At 39.2% G+C, this 14677-nt stretch overlaps 1 protein-coding gene across 5 annotated transcripts in view; it reads left to right on the top strand.

Annotated features, from left to right (window-relative positions):
* GRB10 (growth factor receptor bound protein 10) overlaps positions 1 to 14677 on the top strand; it is a 144941-nt gene that overhangs the window by 62354 nt on the left and 67910 nt on the right. The window lies entirely within an intron of this gene.

The following is a 14677-nucleotide window of genomic DNA, read 5'->3' as shown; positions in this document are numbered from 1 at the left end:
AATGAGGATTGTATTTTAACTTGCTCCCCTCTCCACGGTCCAAGTCTTCTGGTGTTTTTGAAGCTTTGTTTTCAATTGCAATGTAATCCAGTCTAAAACTTGCAGTAACCCAGGCAGTGTGTTGTGATATGCTTGAGTGCATAGAGCAGAGTTTATAAATTCAATTTTTCATTTGTTTTAGAATGGTACTGTTACATTACTTTCACCTATCTCGGGATGTGCAAATCCTGGAGAAGATCTATACAGGTGACTTCTGAAGCTATTTGTAAATATTCCCCCTTTAATCAAGGGATTTTTTTTAGGGGGGGAACACATGCTATGTGGTTTGATTTCATGCTTTATAGTATGTGTTGCTGCTGCTTTTGAAGTCTGAACATTTATAGAAGAAATAGGTAATACTGTGTTTTGATGGCAAAATGCCAGCTTTGCAGCCTGACATTTTCCTACTTCCTTTTCAGATCCTTCTTTTCCTCTATTAGTATTGTTGTACTGCAGAAATATCCATACAGTGTCACCTGACATGTGGCTCTGTCTCAACCACTTCAAAACAAATGTCTGTATGCGGTGGTCCAAATTAATTTAGGAAACAGCTGTCTTTGAAGAAAATTTTGCATAGGGAGTACTGTTTCTAAAGCAAGACTCAGTTAACGCATTTCCCAATACTTTCTGAAGTAAAGATCACTTATGCATCCACAAATTGTTTGGGATTTTTCTTCTATGTCAGCTGACTGACAGCAATCAAATCCAGGATTTCTAAAATCTTTCTAATTTTGTTACTGAAGTAAGTATATAGTACATTATTAATCTTGATGCTGTTACGTTAGTGGTGCAGATTAAGAACTGAAATCTAAATGTCCAAAGGTGGCCTTTAATGCTGTGCTAGGCTGTAGCACTTCTGCCTTTTTGCAATGTTGGAGGGAAGCAATGTGCTTTACAGACATGATACCTGCTGCTTTGGTACCTTTTTGAAAATGGAAGTGACCATAAGCATGATATGGTGTCATGTTTTGTGTGTTCTGCCTGTCCAAGTGTGCACATCTACACTTTTTCATAGCATATGACATATACACTGTTATCCAAGAACTTGAAAGTACAAGTATTTTAAGAGCTGGCATATAGTCCAGTAACTGATTAATGAGTAGTACATAGAAAAGTACAACACAAAGATCTTCGATGGGAGTTATGACATGGTCTGAACTAGCTCCCGCGCAGTCACATTAGTCACATCATAAATAGGAAGACTAGATTATTAACATGAAATGGATTTTTAAGTTCTATGGCCGCTGTTTACTTTGGTTTTCTCTACTCTTACACAAAACTTTGTTATCCATTACTTTCTATTAAAGCTTTGCTGGCACTGACACTGGTTAAAAATGTAAGAGTAAACCTGTATCCGGAAGCAACTTGCAAGACCACTGCAAATTAATCTGGTGGTATGTCTTGATTATGTTGATGATAAAGATACTTGCAGCAGACTATGGCAATTTTTGCTTCCAGTTATGTACAATGTTGCTTGCTGACTTCAACATACACCTATTATTAGATCTAAAGCTTTTGTTCCTGTGTTTCACATGAGCAGAAATTGTGGAAGGATTAGAAGTAGCTAAAATATTTAATGTGTTAGGTGTTCCCTGCCTTTTTCTCTTTAGTGTATTGTGTGTTAAACGCTGCAGCTGAACTTTGAGCAACCATACTTGTGTTACTTTATGTATGCACTTCCAATTCATACCTGACCACATTGCTCAGCGAGTGTAGCAGATCTGCCAGTTTCTGTTGAACATTAACTTATGGCCCTTTGCTTTTCACTGGGGGAGCTTTTGGTACAAGCCCTTGCAATTCTGAACCTGAACTGCTTTCCACAGCCTATAAAAATGGTGATTAGCTTCTTCTCAGGCATCTGAATCCCTTCAACATGAACTGGAAAAAGAGCATTCAAGTGGAGACTTGAGATAGCCCTGCCAACTGTCCCTGCCTGAATAAGCCCTTTCTTATGAAGGGTATTTCAAGTACATGTTTCCTGCTGAATCACTGTTTTTACACAAGCAGATGCTTTATAACTGTTCAGCTTTTTATTTCAAAAGAGTATCTTGCAAAGATTGGGAAGCAGAAGATACTTTTGTAAAGTGAGGAGTCTTTAGAATAGGACAGTTTCATGTGAAACACATGCACAAAGTTAGCACAGAGGAAACGGTATTTTTTCCTAGACATAGTTTAATAGCTGTTTATGTGTAGGTATGCTAATAAACTTGCTTACTTTAATAGTAAGTATTTTTATATCTAAGCCATTATTTAGTACTCACTTTTCAATGATTCTGCTAATTGGGCAAATTTTGTAAACATACTAAATGCAAACAGTGGGAACAGTGATGTCTTTCCTATATTCCCCATAAGTTACTTCATAAATTAAATGTCATAGGAAAGAACAAGCTTTGTCTTGCTGAGCAATACTAATATTGCAATACTAGCAATATTAACAATGCTAATATTGAAATAGTGATATCCACTGATGTAAAAGATGCTTCAGCTGCCTATTGAAAGTTATAGGAAGTTATCAACAGCCAGCCAAGATTTGGCATTTAATAACCAACAAGTCTAAATATTTCTGGAACAGTCCTTCCAGAAGTTGTAGTAAAGTCTCTAGACTTGGAGAAGAAAAATTATGTGGCCTTTTCTGAAGAGGAAAAGGAAGAAGGTGAAGAAACAATCTAAACAACTGCTTACCATCTTTAAAAACACCAAGAGAAAGAGAAAGTGAGAGCATGCTTAGGATGGGACAGGTATTGTTATTTTTTGAAATTTTCCCCTTCAGGAATGGAGTGTGGAGATGAAGGAAACTGTAGCCCCCTCAAGCACATCTCACTTTGCAATACATTCAACAGTCACAAAATGTTTAAAATTTTGCAATGACAGGTTTCCTACAGTGTGTAGTGTGTAGCCTACAGCATTTGTACCCTGTCAGTAGTGAGGGGTAGTGTGGAGCAGAGCTGGGGACCATAGTGGTGATTTTAGTCAAAAGCCCTGCATTCACATGGAGATGCCATTTTGAGGCTTTTAGTAGAGGTGTTGGGCTTCAGCACTTGTTTTCCCTGTCCTGTCCCAAAGGATGCTGCTGGTTTTCGTCTCTCCCCAAGCACCCTGGCAGTGCAGCCTGTGTTCCTCTTGGCTGCTCTGCGTGATGCCACCAAATTTGACTTTGAATGTGTCTCAGTAGCAAGACAAATCTCATGGATTTCCCTGTGCTACTGAGGAAGAGTTTTGCTGTATGAATTATGGTGGCAAAATACACTATGCTACAGAAACTGTAAGCCCAACAGAATTTGTTGACTCTTGGACTTCAGGAGGTTTAACCTGACAGCCATGCCACTGCTGTTTCTCTTCTCACTCCATACTTCTGGGATTTTCTTTGTTGAGACATGTTTTGGAGCTCATTTTTCCTGTTTGTTTTTCTAGAAAGCAGCAAATAGTGCCAACTCCAGTCCCAGATGTGAAGCTTATGGGCAATACTTTTTATTGGTACTTGACATGTACTTTTTGAGATTGCGTTGGTACTTCTTATTCAGAATTTTGAAGCTGTGCATTAATGATATGCATTCTGTCACCTTGCCTTTTAGTGGAAGTATTAAACATGCAATTCTGGCACTTTCTTTATGTGTGTACTTGTGGGATGATTGTCAGTTTCTGTACAAATGTGTTTTGCCATGAGTCTATGATGAAAGATTTATCTTCCTTTTATTAATGCATTCACACACAGCCTTTCTTTCCTGAGCTCTTCTTGGACTTCATGCTTTTTGTCACTCCACTTCACAGACAGAGCTGAGCTGAACCTTATGGTACCTCTGGCTGCACAGCCAGGTGCCTCCAGCAGCGGAAAGGAAATGGTGATATGAGTTGTTTTAGCCAACAGCTGCCCTTTGTCAACAGCCAACTCAGCCTCTGGTCTTTCTTGGTTGGTCATGGTAGAAAATCCTGTCTGTCGTGAGACGGTGAATATACTTTGGTTGTGGATTGGGTTGACATTAGTTTTCCTGCCTGTGTTTACAGACAACTTGCTCCCAGTGAAACTGGAGGGATCCAGGGCATCTGCCAACTTGCATCATACTGCAGCCAACTCTTGAGGTAGATGCTCTCTAGTACCTCACTGGCTAGTCACTAATACATTAACTTCTATAAAGACAGTAAATGAAAGCATGGTGAAAACTACCCTTCTAGCACACTGCCTGGATCCAAAAAATACAAGCCCATGTAAATACAGTCAGACTTTTGAATGAGCATGGTTGTAGATGAAGTATTACAATGCCTAAGATTTAGCCCAGAGAAATAATCTTGTGTAGCATTTTCTCCACCACTGTTGTTATTACTTGCTTTTAATATCTTTTCTTTTGTATCTGCCTCAGGATAGACATGGGAGGTTGAGGCGATGTTGTTATTCATTCCGTAGCTAAGGAGGAGTGTGTTTAGTAACAGCCAGTGCTACTTCTGAAATGCTTCACTTATGGGATCTGACTGGGATGAGTCGGTTATCTGGTGTATCAGAACTAACCCATGTTTTTGCAGAATCCAGCTGGTACTGAGTTGAAAATGCAGAGTGAAAAACAGATAGTCTTGTTTGTATTTCACGGACAACACTGCCAGACATTCATGAATTCTCATGCTTTGAGTAAATGTTGTTGTCATTGTCCAGCCTTAGAAAAAAAACACCATTACTGCCAAAAAGATTTACACTGACTAATCTTTTGAAGAGAGTGGAGACCCTGCTTCCTGCCTAGCTCATTATAGTACCTTTGTCTTGTTTTGGAGAACACTTCCATTTATATTTGGTGATGAATCTTGTTAGCTACTAGGAGGGCACCCATCATAGCTGTGTAAAAGTTTAACTTCCCTCTTTAGATTAGTTCCCAAACCCTTGGGCTAACAGAACTCTGAAAAAAACCCCAAACAAAACAACATGAAAAGAGAAGACAAAGTAAAGTGGTGTTTAGTACAGATAGTTTGAGAGATTTGCAGCAAGCTACAGGAAGAGAGAGAAACTGAGTTTAGCTGGAAGATGGTATATAATATAATGAAGATTGAGTGAAATCAGTGAAATGAGAAGAAACAGATAAATTATTTAAACTGTTGTATGTTCAGAGAAAAATGTTTGCTGGTGACTGATGGATTTTCTTTTATTTTTATTGTATTTTTAAATTTTATTTTTATTTTTATTTTTCATGTATTGACTTTTTGTTATCAGCTTTGCAAATCATCACTTTTGGACATATTTAAAAATCTTGTGTTCCTCTGAAGCCATTCTGTGGACTATGGGAAAATGGTAGTATTTACCAGGTTTGCAATGACCTTGCTGTGATGGTTGCTGGGGCAGAGCTGTTGCATTGGGAGAGCAAGTGGAGCTGGATTGGGAAATTGGGTTCCTTGCTCAAGATAGTCCATGATCACCCACCCTCAGGGACTGAAGCTGTATGGGCGTATGGCATCTGAAATAGTGGTTTAGGTTTTTTTATGCTGAAGATAGTGGGATTGTCTTCACCTCTTTCAAGATTTGGGAGTTATCAAGGGGCAGAGGGGAGCAGATTCACAAGGTATGAATTTAGGGTAATTAGTCTTGTTATTGTTAAATTCTTGTCTAAAGCTTTGGGAGGTGAAGGTGTAAATTGGGCCTCTGAGTGGTGTGATTCTCTTGCTTCTTCACAGATATGTCTCAGAAAAAGAGGGCATTTAACTTTCCTCGCCCCTTACCTTTTACCGACTGGAATACAAGTTACTAGCATAAGCCTAAAGCGATGACTCTGTAAGAAACTCACCACTAATCGAATAATGAGAGACACTGCGAAATCAATCGTAAAATCAAACGTCCTTTTTAATTCACTCTTGTCTTTAATATTAAGGGACATACATTTCCCGCTGCCACTGAAGCAGAGCAAATCTACGTGTTGGAGCAGGCACATTTTTGCATCCTCTGGGTAATGCAAGAGGAAGCATAGGGATGCCCTCTCTCCTTGTCTGGGGGTTTGCATTCTTGGGCATCTCGTGGAAGACTGTCTTTCTGTGCTGCAGCTATCGAGGCACGCTCCAGGGGCTCCTGCTGAGGGCTTGGGATGCCAAGAGGCAGGTGCATGAGCGCATTGGTCTGTTGGGAGTGTCTGCTCTGTTACCGGGAGGCAAACATTCACATCGAGTATTTGTTTACCTTTGGCACGCTTTCCCAGAGGTATGTCAGCTCAACGAGGTGATGTCATCGGCGGCATAAATATTTTCGGTGCTGGTGCGACTACCCCAGTGGTGTTGGGGCAGCTGGCTGCCTGCCCAACGAGCGCCTGTCTGCTGGCAGCCTGATGCAACAGCCTTGCTGGTGGCTTCTTGGGAGGGACAGCACCTTGCACTGGCTGAGAGAGGGCTCCTGGAGGGAAGCAGCCTGGCAAGCCCTTCATGGGTATGATGTTGTTTCAGGCATTTCATTTCTCGGGCTTGAGCTCATGGGTCTGACACTTCAATTGAAAATGGTGTGCTTGGAAAAATTCAGATATCAGAGGCAAAACTGTCTCAATATCCACTCGTGATGAGATGTTTTTCCCAGGTAACAGAGCTGAGCTTATTTCTGCACTTATCTCACGTGTTCTGTGAAAAAAAAAGTAGAATATCCTATGCGTAGTGCACTCTCTCCTCTGTAAATGTATTTGCTTAGCAAATTGTATCATTCCTGTTGTTAAAGCAGCCAAATGCAATATATTTCACTAGTTTTTTAATCATTTTATATACTTATTTATCTCCTATCCATGGTATGGGGACACTCATGGTCTCGAGTCTTTCTCTGCCTCCCAGGTGGCTTATTTCTTCCATTTGAGTTAATAGTCCATAACTGAACTCAGAGTTCTGAAATACCCTCTTCTAATTTAATCAATACAAGTTAACTGTAAGATCTTGGATTAGCTCATATGTTTTCTGGCATAACTTTATTGCTTTTATGTTTTTTTTTTTGTAATCTGACTAAATTTGTACTGTTAACATGTTAGAGCAGAAGGATGGAAATTAATATTATGAACATAGGCTCTTTTGATGGCTTCTGGATGGCATATTTAACGTGGCTCAGTTGAATTCTGGCCTGTGCCACTCCACCCTCTTCCTACACGTTCTTGAGGTTTGCATATTCCCTGTTAGGGGTAATATTTTAAGTGTATTTAGCTTTATGTAAGAAGCTTTTGAACCTGTCAGTGAGGGTGTTATAGCCAAATGTCAAAACATGGCTGTGGGCACTTAAAATAGTCTCAGTACTAATGAGCTTTCCAGCTAGGAAAGTTGATTTATTATGTAGCCTGGCTTTTAATCATGCCATAACAATGGCAGTTGTTCAGTAAAAACAGTGTCTCTGCAGCATCTGAATATTAACTTCAAATTCTGACACCTTAACCAAAATCAAATTCTAAATTTCAAAGGCAATTTGACATGTAAAGGGGAAGGGTATAGTTAGAGATGGAAACAATCTGCATACTCACTATACCGTCTGCTATGAAATACACTTTCGAAAATATTCTTTCAAGAAGTATCTCTAATTTTTGAGATAAAAGTACAATGTCACTACACAAGGACAGCTTTAATGGAGAGAGTATCTGATTACACAGAAAGCTCTAGGGCCTTAATCTGGTTTCATGACTGTTGTGTTCAAGTCTGAAATAAATCTATTCTGCTTATTCGGACATTTAAAAGTATCATCTATCAGTAGATCAGAAATTGATTTTCATTTATCTGCAGTGCACATTTGAAATCACTGTGACTGTTGAGGAGAGGCTATTTTATTTTTTAAATCTCTCTACTTTGGTAAAAGAAGACAGATTTATCAAGAGCAGAGTGTTAACTGTACATCCTCTGCTTTCTGAAGACGATAGGGGAAAATGGACCCCATTTTCTATGAAACTCATTTCCAAGTGTGTGGTGGCAGTGCTGTGGTGAAGTACAGGCAGTTATAATGCCAGAAACTGCTCCTTAAATTGAGATTGGCTGGACTGCAGCTTCACAAGAAAGCTTTTAACAGCCTTAGTTCACCGGTATATTTAACATTTTTGGAATCAGATTTTTTTTTCAGAAGGAGATCCATTTAACCAGATGAAGCCCTGAATTACTGCCACACCCCCATTTAAAGCACACTGAACTGATTTTTGTACTATCTCTGACCAGCCATGCACCTTTGATATCTCTTGTGATGGCAGGTAATTTCTAATAGCTGACACAATATAGCCCTCTTGTCTGCAAACAATTCTGAGAGACGTGTATTCGAGTTTTGTATTTTTGTTTTCCTCTGACCTTCAAGGTTGTATTTTTGGTCTCTCTCAGAGTAGTGAGAGGGTGGAGAACAGTTTCCTTCCGTTGTTTGTCTTAAACTTTGGTTTCTGTCTCTTCTTTCCAGTGCCTCAGGTAGAGAAAAGTATAAGGTAACTTACCTTTTCATGACTTTCGTCTTCTAAGCAGAGCTTTTATCATCTTAGAAATGAATACAAAAATTCACTTTGTTCATCTTTTAAAAAATAAAAATAATTAAAAAAATAAGCAAGCAATGTCTAGATCTGTAACATTTCCAGGGGTAAGAAATAGAACGAGTGTGAGGTAAGACTTGTTTGCAAGAGTGAAATGGGGCATATTTGTGATACAGCAGTTCTCTCGGCAAAGACTTCTGTTGCTTTAGGATTCCAAACGATTCAACAACTTTGTGCTCCTCCTTTTCAGTTGTTAGCTGGTCTTAATCAGAGGAAGAATTATAAATGCTAAACAAAAGTTGGCCTTGTGCTTAAAAATTGAATGGATTTTAAAAGTTGGCTGACACTATTATAATAAATTTAAGTTAAGCAGTCCAAACAAGTATAGAGTTAGTTTAAGGGTTTAATATCCTTTTCTGCATATTAAAACAATTTTCAGGAGCTTACACACTAGAAAAATGGGATTGTCACAAAAAGATGTAATACATCGTACAGCTGAGAGGAAAATGCCCAGTTCAAGTTATAGCTTAAACATGATCTTTCTTAGAAATGCCTTTTCTAATCTGTTTATGAGATTGGTTCAGCTAGATGACTGGGAAGTTGAGGACTGCAGATTTTAAGATTTTTCCAGCATGGGAACATATCTCCTTCAGTTGAGACAAACAAGTTGCACTGGAATGCACTCATGGTCTATATCAGCAAGTATAGCTTAACTTAGTTATGTCAAAAAGAATATATACTATGGTATATCTGAAAATAAATGAATGTCATTAAAAATACTTGGCTAAGAAATTACAGTGGTTTTGGGTGAATGTGAAAGTAGGCTTTCTTAGTGGCAAAGTTCTGTTTATTTAAGTATCAACATGATTTTTTATGTTTAAAAAATGATTAAAACTTCATGAACGAAGTCAGACTTCAGATAGCAAGAAGAGCGTAAAATGGCACAGGCTTCAACTACAGCAGCTTTATGGTTCTTTCTTTAAGCTCTACTACTCTGCAGAGTGTACTGCCTGTATTTTCAGCCAGTCCTGGCTCAAAGAAGGTGATTTGAACGTGAAAGACTTTGTGCTGACTGGCAGCTTTATTGATAGCAAGATCCTTATTGGAGGAATGGTTCATTTTTCACTCATTTCGGAAGTTGTGTGGAGTAGCAAACATCCAAAGTCTGTGCTGTGGGGTTGCACAGACTCTTACACACATATGCAAATGAGTGGTTGCAAACTCTAGCAGTTAATGAGTGCAGCAGCAGACCTGGCTCCCCTGTGTTAACCATCTATAGCTCAGGCATGTGTAAGCTGCTCAGAATAATTGATGAAACCGGACTGCAGAAATCGTTGCAGGACACTACGAAGTGTCTGTTTCTTTACATGACCACACCGAAGCAGCCATGGGCTCTTCACAACCCCCTCCGAGCAGAAGCTAGGAAATACTTTTGGGGGTTGGCCCCTGTGCCTGTGGGGAGCAGGGCAAAGAGTTAGAAGCACGTGTTCAACAAATTAGCTGTTAGATAGAACAAAACAAATCACTGTAGATGTCTACCTACATTTTCCCCATTGGCAAAATGAGGACACTGCTATTGAAAAACTTCTGTCAAATATGTAGTTGAGATCTGCTCAGTAGTGTGCATGCTATTTTTGAGATGAAGTCCTACTTTGTCCATGGTATTAAGTGAGCCAGTTCTGATGAGATGAAATCAAGACTGAAATGTGAACGTATGTGAGATTGTATCCTAATACATAGGGTAAACCATAGGGTATTTTTTGACATGGTGGGTAGCCTTTCTGTAGATTAACTTGTTTGCATGCCACGTGGAAGTGGCACATGGAAGCGGGGACAAATGATGCAGCTTCTAAGTACATAAACGTGCTTTGATTGGTGGTGCATTATTCTTGACTCACAGTAGGGAGGAGGTCATTGAATTAAGCTGAAGGGTAGCTGTAGCTTTTTCTTTGTGCACCTGGGGGTTGAAATTAAAGTTTGGAACAGTGATCAGACTTGCCAGTTGACAATGAAACGTTTACTAAAAACAAAAAAAGAAAGGTATTAAATGTGGGATGACGAGATAAGGAAAAACCACTTGAGGCATAAAGCATAGTGAAAAGCCATGTAGTTTCTTTAAGACGGTTTTAGCGTGTAGCTGAAATGAAACTACTGAAAGAGATCTAATTTGTTTTCATTACTGTAGGAGCCGAGATGTCTACTAATACAGTATTTATGTTTGTGGTAATATCTTTCCACCATTGTGTATCTCTATAAACCTACTGTTTAAGAAAACGACCAAACAAAGCAAAACAAAAAAACCTCTCAACCCTTCCTCGGTATGGCAATAGTGCGGAGCTGTTTGGACCAGGATACATGTCTCCTGCTGTGTTAAGCTGGTGAAATACAAAACAGAGAGATCTCTTTCTGAAGAGCAAGTTTAGAGATGAATCTGGCAGACTGTTGGCTCCAAGGCAAATTGAGACTATCAGAGAAATTTGTTGAAGGCCTGGCTGGGGTGAATGCCTCCTTTCTTACAGTGAGGGTGTTTGAGCAAGAAGAGTTGGTGATCTCGGTGCTGATGACTTTGCCCTGAAAAAAGATGTCCTTTCAAGTAGGCTGTTCTCAGACCATTTACATTCCCCAGGGTCTGGTGTCTCCCAGGGGTTTGGTGGTACAGCTGTGCTGGCACACTTCCTAATGTACTTGTAATAGCAAAAAAACACTTTCTCTGAAGGAAGTTTATTCTGGTTTGACAAATAAAATTAAATGCAGCAATAAAAGCATTCTTAGACACTTATACTGAACTAGAAATACAGATATTTTAAAAGGAAAAACAGTAGAAATGTGGAGTCATCTCTACTGAACTGGTTGTGTGCAACCTTTCCTTGTATTTCAGGCAAATGTGCAGACGTACACAAAGTGAGGGCCTGAATTCAAGAGGTTAACATTGAATGTGTATGTGTCTCAGCTCCAGCCTGATTTTTGTGCCTTACAAACACAGAGGAAGGCTCAGCCCCCACCAATAAATCTGACACAAAAGAGATAGAGAAGAAGGGCTTTTGCACTATTAAGTTTTTGGTTTCAAATCTGGGAGGTGGAAGAGAGATTTTTAGTGCCATGGGTTAAATAGCTTTTAAATAGACTTGGAAGAAACGTAACGGTTAATCTATCCCCAAAACTTTTATGGATATAGTTTTACTAGTATAGGTTTGTAATCCCTTTGCCATGTTTTTTAGTTGTAATGATTCCTGGAAAAATGCTGCTGTTCAGCATACCTCACTTTATTCACTGACCTGTTATAACCAATGCATGCATTCTTCACAGGTTAATGAATGTCTACCTAAAAAACCTTGGTCAAAATACTTGACATGTCTCATGCAGGCATCTAGATTACTTCTAAATGCATTTTATTGGGAAAGTGGAAAGACAGTCTTCTAGTGAATCCTCAGTTTTGGAGGGGCCAACAGACAGACTGCCTAATGAGGGCAGAACTGAGGGGTGTTGCTGACTGAGTGGACACTATAGATGTTAATAGGGTAGAAAAGAACGTAAGAAGCTCTAAATGAAATGGTGCCCTACTGTGCTGAAAGAGGAAGACAGTAAGAATCTGAAATCCATTTGATTGAAGTACAGCAGAAGGTATTATTCTTCAGCAAGATAATGCTCAAAATTAGTTCATCACGAGTTGTAAGGAAGCCCATGTGGGATGTCCACTTTGGAGGACTGTGAGGTATAGAGGAAACTTTGAGTGGTTTCTAGTGCTTTACGTAGATCAGAAGCTCTTAGTGCAGGTCTTTCCAGCTCTCAGACCATATGTTGGTGTTTTGTTCACTTTATGGTGAAAGTATGTATAGGTACATAAACACATCAGAAAACAGAAAGAACCTTCATTTATTTTTTACTCCTAAAGATTAAAAATACTTTTAGGTAACTGTACATTCTGATGTTATACTACATCCGCCTTTGCTTGTGCTTTAAGTTGTAAATTTGTCAAATAGGGAAACAAAGTCTGTGCTCGTTTGTTTGTTTTTCTAGTCAGGTGGTCCTCAGGTTCATCTAAGAAAAGATTGAGGAACATCAGTGAAAATATGTTGTCATACCAAAGAAAATGCTTTTGAATTTTTTAAAGAGGAGTAAAATAGCAAAAGCTAATATTGTAGTGTTGCATTATTTATGGTGCTTATAGCTTTGAAAAAATCTTGCAGTGTTAAGACTGTCCTAAAATGAACTGGAATGGTACATTTCTTTTACTCTTTTTCTCTGATTTCTTATTTTGTCTATAAAGCAGATATAGCAAGCTTGGGATTTGTTTTAAGATCACATAATAAGAGCAGGGGAGAAAACCTCTCAACTTGCATAGCTTAATAGAATAAGCAAAATCTGTAGAAAAACAACTCTGTTGTAATTTGATGTCAGTTCTGCACTAAAATCTTTTATCACAGTGCAGCACTGTAACAATAAGCCTCAGTCATTACTGTCTTTCAACTTACCTGACTGTGATAAGCAGTACAGTATTTGTTTCTGCCTTTATGTCAACATTGTGCTGCAAGTAGTTCATGACAGCACTTCAGCGTGGCAAGCTGTGTCATGTGAGGATACTTGAGAAATGCATCCTTTCAAGGCAGCTGACATTCTTGCATTGAGGTTGAAGAAGGTTGCAGCACTTTTCTTAAAGCCAAGAAGCTTCAAGAGGAAGATCAATCTGAATTTACTACTTTTTCCACGTCTCTTTGTGCCTATTAAAAAGGACAAGCTGCTGCCAAGCTAGTTATATTTTCAGCTAAATAAAGCCAGAGTTAAATGGGACAAACCACCTAAATAAAAAAAAAGTCAAAATATAGCATGAGATGTAGCTAAATTTGGAGTTCTTAACAGCAAGCAGCTGCTTAAGTAATTAAAGTGTATAAGGTGCTACTGACCAAAGCAATTAGTATGTAATTTCATTAATGGTATTAGGATTGCAGTAACAATATTTAAGTCTTTCTGTCCAAATCAAGATTGCAGGCAATTTGTGACATGCACAAGATGAGGTTAGAAGCAGTGAGATGTTACAGTATGTTACAGCACCACTGTCTGAGAGGATTTGTAACTGCGCAAGAACATGTCTTACACTGGCTGTATCTTGTTAACGCTCCTAATTGACATACGTTGTTCTCGAGTTTTCATATACATACGCTTCTAAAATTTATATGCTAGGATGTTTTTAAGTTTATATATAAAACAAGGCTTCATGGGGGCTGCTAGTTTTTTGTTTATCTTTGCAATTAATTTGTGAGCTTGCTGCTGTTCAAGAACAAAAGAGAATTATTCTTTTTTTGTATGTTTTTGTGGTTTGGCTTTTAAGTGGTTCAAAAATCCTGGAGAGCTCAGGCGTAGTAAAATATTCCAAGTCCCTCTGAATTTGAAAGTGCTGCAGATGACAGGTTTCTAACTTACAAGGTCTGCAACTCAAAGACAAGTGGGTGATGGGCCCAGCAACTACAGTTAGGTAACTTCATTCCTTCAAGAATAACTATAAATATTCTTCAGAAGATGACAATGAGTTTTAGAGACTAGTTAGAAAAAATATGTATCAGAGGGTGAATATGCAATATACTAAAGTCATTTCCAAAGCTAGAGTAGCATCACTGACAAATCATTCAGTCAGGGAACCGAAGCTGGGAAAGCTTGCTGCTGGGACACCCGTGGGTATTACTACCACAGTGGCTAACCTGGAGCTGCTGACACTGTTAAAAAGCCATCGAGAGAAATCCTTCAGAGCCTTGAGGCTTTACAGCAACACTTTTGGCCTACCTTAAGCTCTGTCCTGTTGACGCATTACCTCTTTCTAGGTCTAAGGCTTTCTAGGTCTGTAAATATGTGGGCGTGCTTTTGGCAGAGGAAGCCAATCTTCGCTGCTTTTCTGGGCTGTATTTCAGATGTGAAACAGAGCCAGGTGAGCAGGTTGTCTCACCCCTTGTGAACACTGACCCTGCGCCCAGAGGTTTTTGGGGCGTCATTCCTAAGAGGAGTGGTGGAGGTGACTTAAGGCAGCGCAGTGCAGGACACTGGTGCCCTGCAAGCTCTTTTGAGCATGCCAGTGACATCCTTGTCACGTGGGGTGAAGGAAATGGAGATGGCCTTGTAAGAAGCAATGGTCTGTTAACAGACATGGGGGAAAGTATCTTGTGTTCTGCTTCCAGCCTTGTTATATGGGTGTGCAAGGAGGTGAATCTAGACAGGGAATTGGGCTC

The sequence above is a fragment of the Manacus candei genome, unplaced genomic scaffold (assembly GCF_025592945.1).
Source record: "Manacus candei isolate 608988 ecotype Guabito, Panama unplaced genomic scaffold, ASM2559294v1 h1tg000049l, whole genome shotgun sequence".
Taxonomy (NCBI): Eukaryota; Metazoa; Chordata; class Aves; order Passeriformes; family Pipridae; genus Manacus; species Manacus candei.
The sequence above is the reverse complement of the archived record's forward strand: the minus strand, read 5'-3'. Positions and strand labels throughout refer to the sequence as shown.